This window comes from Xenopus laevis, chromosome 3L, assembly GCF_017654675.1.
Source record: "Xenopus laevis strain J_2021 chromosome 3L, Xenopus_laevis_v10.1, whole genome shotgun sequence".
Classification (NCBI taxonomy): domain Eukaryota; kingdom Metazoa; phylum Chordata; class Amphibia; order Anura; family Pipidae; genus Xenopus; species Xenopus laevis.
The window spans coordinates 7,919,487-7,926,785 of record NC_054375.1 but is presented as its reverse complement, the minus strand read 5'-3'; the positions used below and the strand labels follow the sequence as shown (position 1 = coordinate 7,926,785).

Sequence of the window (7,299 nt, the reverse complement as noted above, 5' to 3'; positions counted from 1 at the left end):
GAGTAAGCCCATAGTTAAGTACCTGCTGACCGCTAAGCCCATAGTTATGTACCCTGAGTAAGCCCATAGTTATGTATCCTGAGTAAGGCCCTGAGTAAGCTTGGACTCTTCTTACACGCAAAGAGTACTAAACCTACCCATCTTTAGACAATATCGCGCCAAGAATCGCTCTACTGTTGCGTTTCTGTTAGAGCGCTATTCGCTCTCATGGTTCTACCTGGAGGGGCGCGTCTTGTCATTTTACACTGCACTTTTCGCATTACTGCCCAGTCTGTGGGATCTGGCTGGTGTACATGAACGGCTCCTACATGGACAGACGTTTACATGTGGCTTGACTCAGGGATGGGGGAAGTCAGGGTTCTTGTTTGCATAGCCTGCCCCTGTGGGAATGCTGCCCCCTGGCTGCTCGGAGTGGATCTTGCTGGAGACTTACCGGAAGAAGCTGGGAGATGTGACTGAGTTTGATAAAGGGTAAATAATAGGAATAAATTAACAATTCATTATTTTATGATTGTCAGTGGTTAATAATGTTACTCTTGGACTATCCCAAATTCAGTGACTGAACTTGGCTTCATTTAAAAAGAAACATTATTTTAAAGGGTAAAGTTAAACTTTACAGTATGTTTCAGATGTCCACAATCATAGTAACTGTTGCCAGGGACAGTGATTTATTCTATTGTAGCTGTTGAAGTACAATGTCTTGCACTTAAGGTGTCGTATTAATCTATCTTGCCCCACCATTGCCCAACTTGTCAAAGTCCTGTTTCTCATCAGTCCCAAGTGCTGCAGTTTAATCCTACTATCTCCATCCCGTCCTCCTGTCTCCATCCTGTCTCCTTCCTGTCTCCCTCCTGTCTCCATCCTGTCCTCCTGTCTCCATCCTGTCCCCTCCTGTCCTCCTGTCTCCATCCTGTCCTCCTGTCTCCCTCCTGTCTCCATCCTGTCTCCATCCTGTCTCCATCCTGTCCTCCTGTCTCCCTCCTGTCCTCCGTCTCCATCCTGTCCTCCTGTCTCCATCCTGTCCTCCTGTCTCCCTCCTGTCCTCTGTCTCCATCCTGTCTCCATCCTGTTTTCCTGCCTCCATTCCTATCCTCCTGCCTCCATCTGTCTCCTGTCTCCATCCTGTCTCAATCCTGTTCCTCCTGTCTCCATCCTGCCCCCATCCTGTCCTCCTGCCTCGATCCTGTTCCCCATGTCTCCCCCTGTCCTCCCGGCCTCCCTCCTGTCTACCTCCCGGGCCTCCCTCCTGTCTCCATTCTGTCCTCCTGTTCCCTACTGTCAGGGGGGCCTGCCCCAATTGAGAGTTGAGAAACTTGCTTCAGGCAAGTTTACCAGGGGCAGCAAAAATGCTGCTCCTGGTAACTTTAAGAGCTGAATTTCTGGTTTTCAAACTGGAAATTCAGCTCTACTAGCACAGAAAGTGCAATTGCGCTTCCTATGGCTAGCACCCGGGATGCCCCGGACCCCCCTGATGCCAAAAGGTGAGTGTGTGGGGGGGGGCAGCCGCAAGCCACCTCAGGCAGCAAAGGGGCTAGAATTGCCACCACCTGCTGTCTCCATTTTGTCCTTCGTCTCCATCCTGTGCCCATCCCATCCTCCTGTCTCCATCTTGGCCCAAACTGTCTGTATCTTGTCCTACTGTCTCCCTCCTGTCCCTACTGTCTCCCTCCTGTCCTACTGTCTCCCTCCTGTCCTACTGTCTCCCTCTTGCTCTACTATACTACCCAGAGCAGTTGACACTATTTACCCATTTGTGAAAAACACCAGCTTGTTTCCAGCATTACTAAAGCTTTATGGCATCCATGTGTAGAAGAGTGTGTGAGTGAAGATATGTCCAAGGTCTACATAAAGTAACTTGTCCTCAGCCTGGCTCCAGGGGGACTGGGCTTCCACCACCACCTGACCTCCTGTCCTATTCCTGCAGCCTGATAAGGAACCTGACACTGCTGACGGACTCACCTGAGCCGCATATCCCGTCACAGGATGAGATCTGGCGAAGGTTTGAGGGGCTTTCATCACCGCCTCTGGACTCATCTGCTACGCCCCGGTCTTCAAGGAGTATTTCTACGAGTCTCTGCGAGAGCTGTATGAAGATAATATACAGTATTTAGAAATGAGAGCCATGCTCCCCCCGGTAAGGACACTGATCCTGGTTGGCAAAAAATAAACCAATCAGATGTCTGTACGCAAACTTCACTCTAGGAGCCCCTGTTGTGTGTTCCACAGCAGGACAGTTCACGTCCTAGTTTACCCCACATTACACCCCCATGGAATGTTCTTACTTTGTTTCGCCTTGTCTAAAACCAACTTAATCGTACAGGTGTATGAGCTTGATGGGACTGTCCATGATCAGTTCTGGTCCATGGCCATCTACAGGGACATGGCAAATAAGTTTGTTGGAGCCCACCCGGATTTCCTGGGCGCTAAAATCATCTACACCGTGCACAGGTAACTTGTTTTTTTATCCCCACAGAGAATTAACCCTATGTTGGGCTCCAAAGTGACATTGGCCTCTTTCTTGTCAGGCATGAAGATTTAGCTCAGGTTACGGAGGCTGTGCACCTTGCGATGAAGCTGATGGAGGCGTTCCCCGAAATAATGGCCGGATTCGATTTGGTAACAGCCCTCCTATGTTTGATAAAAGATCATGCTATTGCTTGCCATAAAACAAGACTGCACTGCTGCTGTTTGGCAGTAAGGAAGTCCATTGCAGTCACATGGGTAGCAGGAAGTACAGTCCTCCATGCAAGAGAACTCATGACAACAGGGCAAAAACTATAGAGTTCTGGGGATTAAGTTCTGTGCTCTTTCTCCACCTTGAGGTTCTTTAGAGTAAACCATTATTTTTTTTCCCCTGCAGGTTGGCCAAGAGGATGCCGGCCATTCCCTTTATCAGCTGAGTGATGCCCTCAACATCCCCAGCAAGTTGGGAGTCAAGCTGCCATACTTCTTCCATGCAGGAGAGACAAGTAAGACATATATATGGGGCAAAGCTCTGGCAAAAAGGAGATAATGCTTGTACTTTTTATACTGCTGTCACTTTAAGAAAGTCCTGTGCCTCATAATCTTCTGTGCTCCCTTGCACCCATGCAGATTGGCAGGGAAAGGACGTGGATGAGAATGTTCTGGATGCATTGCTCCTAAACACCACCAGGATTGGTCATGGCTATGCCCTCCTCAAGCATCCGGTGGCCCGAAACTTGTCTCTCGAACTGAATGTCCCCCTTGAGATCTGCCCTATCTCCAATCAGGTAAAGGCCTTTCTCCAGGAACATTAATAACAAATAACTGCTCTGTACCAGACACTTCTCAATAGTCCCAAATCTTACAATTTTCTTCTCTGGGACTCAGGTTCTCCTGCTGGTGTCCGACCTCCGCAATCACCCTGCTGCAGTGCTTATGGCTGAAGGGCACCCTCTGGTGGTCAGCTCCGATGACCCATCCATCTTCGGTGCTCAGGGAATTTCGTATGACTTTTACGAGATGTTTATGGGAATTGGAGGTGCCAAGGCAGATCTGAGGACCCTCAAAAAGCTCGCTGAGAATTCTATCAAGTAAGGATCTCTCTGTGGCCTTGTCAGGGTCCTTTATAATTACACCCAGTTATGATGTTTACAGGTTTATTGGGTTTAAGTAGCTCCTTGAAGCACCTAGTCACACTCCCTTCCCAGGGACTATTATCCACTGTTACTATAGACACCATCTCTCCCTACTATACCTGCTATCCCACAGTCACACTCCCTTCCCAGAGACTATTATCCTACTGTTACTATAGACACTATCTCTCCCTACTATACCTGCTATCCCACAGTCACACTCCCTTCCCAGAGACTATTATCCACTGTTACTATAGACACCATCTCTCCCTACTATACCTGCTATCCCACAGTCACACTCCCTTCCCAGAGACTATTATCCACTGTTACTATAGGCACCATCTCTCCCTATTATACCTGCTATCCCACAGTCACACTCCCTTCCCAGAGACTATTATCCCACTGTTACTATAGGCACCATCTCTCCCTACCAGGGCAGCCATCAGCGGGGGACAGGGGGGAGAGTTGTAGGGGGCCCCGAGGGTAAGGGGGGCCCTGGCCATGCCACACTTACTTGATTAGCCGTGCCTCCCATCTTTCTGAGAGCTGCTGACTTTGGGAAGGCATGGACGTTTAAGGGGCCCTGGCCACCAATTTTCTTATAATGTGGGGGGGGGGACTGGCCACCAATTTTTTTTTCTCATGTGGGGTCCTAGCCACCAATATTTTTTAATGGGGGGGCACTGGCCACAAATGTTTTTTTTATGGGGGGCCCTGACCACCAATATCTTTTTATTTTTTATTAACATGTGGGAACCTTAGCCACCAATATTTTTTTTGTTTTTTCTACTGTGTGGTGGGGGGCGGACCTGTAGGTGGGGCTTGCGGTGGGCGCAGCCCAGGGGGCCCAGGAAATGTAACCGTATGGGGCCCTGTGATTTCTGATGGTGGTCCTGCTCCCTACTATACCTGCTATCCCACAGTCACACTCCCTTCCCAGAGACTATTATCCCCACTGTTACTATAGACACCATCTCTCCCTACTATACCTGCTATCCCACAGTCACACTCCCTTCCCAGAGACTATTATCCACTGTTACTATAGGCACCATCTCTCCCTACTATACCTGCTATCCCACAGTCACACTCCCTTCCCAGAGACTATTAACCACTGTTACTATAGACACCATCTCTCCCTACTATACCTGCTATCCCACAGTCACACTCCCTTCCCAGAGACTATTATCCACTGTTACTATAGGCACCATCTCTCCCTACTATACCTGCTATCCCACAGTCACACTCCCTTCCCAGAGACTATTATCCACTGTTACTATAGGCACCATCTCTCCCTACTATACCTGCTATCCCACAGTCACACTCCCTTCCCAGAGACTATTATCCACTGTTACTATAGACACCACCTCTCCCTACTATACCTGCTATCCCACAGTCACACTCCCTTCCCAGAGACTATCCACTGTTACTATAGACACCATCTCTCCCTACTATACCTGCTATACCACAGTCACACTCCCTTCCCAGAGACTATTATCCCACTGTTACTATAGACACCATCTCTCGCTACTATACCTGCTATCCCACAGCCACACTCCCTTCCCAGAGACTATTATCCACTGTTACTATAGGCAACATCTCTCCCTACTATACCTGCTATCCCACAGTCACACTCCCTTCCCAGAGACTATTATCCACTGTTACTATAGGCACCATCTCTCCCTACTATACCTGCTATCCCACAGTCACACTCCCTTCCCAGAGACTATTATCCCACTGTTACTATAGGCACCATCTCTCCCTACTATACCTGCTATCCCACAGTCACACTCCCTTCCCAGAGACTATTATCCACTGTTACTATAGACACCACCTCTCCCTACTATACCTGCTATCCCACAGTCACACTCCCTTCCCAGAGACTATCCACTGTTACTATAGGCACCATCTCTCCCTACTATACCTGCTATCCCACAGTCACACTCCCTTCCCAGAGACTATTATCCACTGTTACTATAGGCACCATCTCTCCCTACTATACCTGCTATCCCACAGTCACACTCCCTTCCCAGAGACTATTATCCACTGTTACTATAGGCACCATCTCTCCCTACTATACCTGCTATCCCACAGTCACACTCCCTTCCCAGAGACTATTATCCACTGTTACTATAGACACCATCTCTCCCTACTATACCTGCTATCCCACAGTCACACTCCCTTCCCAGAGACTATTATCCCACTGTTACTATAGGCACCATCTCTCCCTACTATACCTGCTATCCCACAGTCACACTCCCTTCCCTGAGGAATGTTCTGGGGTTTATAATGCGTAAAGAGACTCACAAAAATCTGTTATGTTCCCATGATTAGGTACAGCGCTTTGTCGAAGGAGGGAAAAGAGAAACTTACAGAAATATGGCAGAAGAAATGGGACAAGTTCATAAAAGATCTGGCCATGAACTGGAAGAAGGAGCTGTAGGGTGGTGTGTGAGTGCTTTTGCTTCAGGGGTAGGGGCACTTAATCAGCATTTGGTAATGGAGACCAGCGGGTCTGGAAACATTTTCGCATAAAAAGGGAAGCGAGTTTATAAATTCCCAGCATTCCTCATATAAAGATAAGGACATTTTTACCCACACTCCCATCTGCATAGACCATTCACAGCTATTCTGAGCCCACCTATAAGCCACCTAAATCCTGTCCCTTCTGAATCCAGAGTTTAAAGTCTCAAATAGAATAAGGCTAGAAATGCTGTATTTTGTATACTAAACATAAACATGAACTTACTGCACCACAAGCCTAATCAAACAAATGATTTATGCTTTCAAAGTTGGCCACAGGGGGTCACCATCTTGTAACTTTGTTAAACATCTTTGCAAGACCAAGACTGTGCACATGCTCAGTGTGGTCTGAGCTGCTTAGGGATCGTCATAAATGATCAAAACAGCACAAGTCAAATAATATCTGCCAGAAGCCGATACAGCAAGACTGATTAATAATCAGAATATACAGACTGCACTGGGTCCTGTGTTGTCATGTAATCTAATGTGGATTTTATAGTTTTTGTATTGTTTAATACAAACTTTCTCCAACTCTGCAGAATCAGTGGCTGCAGCAAAATAATACCGTACTCCAAATAGAATCCCAGTTTATCTGTTTAAATCTGGCTCCATGATCTTTGTCCCTGCAGCTGGAGTTGGAAACAGTAAAGGGGATGTAAAGGCAAAAATAAAATCCAATACAAATCTCTACACAGTCGCCGACTGCTCTACAGGGAAACAAACAAAGCTGCTTGAGTTCTGCATGGCTGGGAAGTAAGGCGGGGGCTCCCCCTGCTGTTCATAAGTATGATTGTTTCCCTGCTCAGCAGTTAGGGACCGTCTGACAATTCCTATCCGCAGCAGTAAATGAAGGGAGAATTTCACTGCATACAGTCAGGTTTCTTATAAAACTGTACACATTTTTTAATTAAAGTATATTGGAAATTTTTTTTGCCTTTACATGCCCTTCAAGTACATGTACAAAAAATTCAGAGACACCTATGACTAAGCACCGGAGGGTGCGAAGCGTGTAAGGTGGGCCATGTGGGGTCAGTATGTATCTGATTTTTAATGTGAATATAAATAAATAATTTATTTTACTAAAGAAAAAAGTCTTGGGACAGATATCTTTTGATATAGGATTTTTTTGTATGTGATTGCCTGTGAACTGGGGCAAGTCCCTTTGGCTTAATTGGGGAATTTC

General features: G+C 47.1%; 1 pseudogene; it reads left to right on the top strand.

The window, feature by feature from the left end:
* Positions 1–362: 362 nt before the first annotated feature.
* LOC121400951 lies at positions 363–6,346 on the top strand (annotated as a pseudogene).
* Positions 6,347–7,299: the final 953 nt, after the last annotated feature.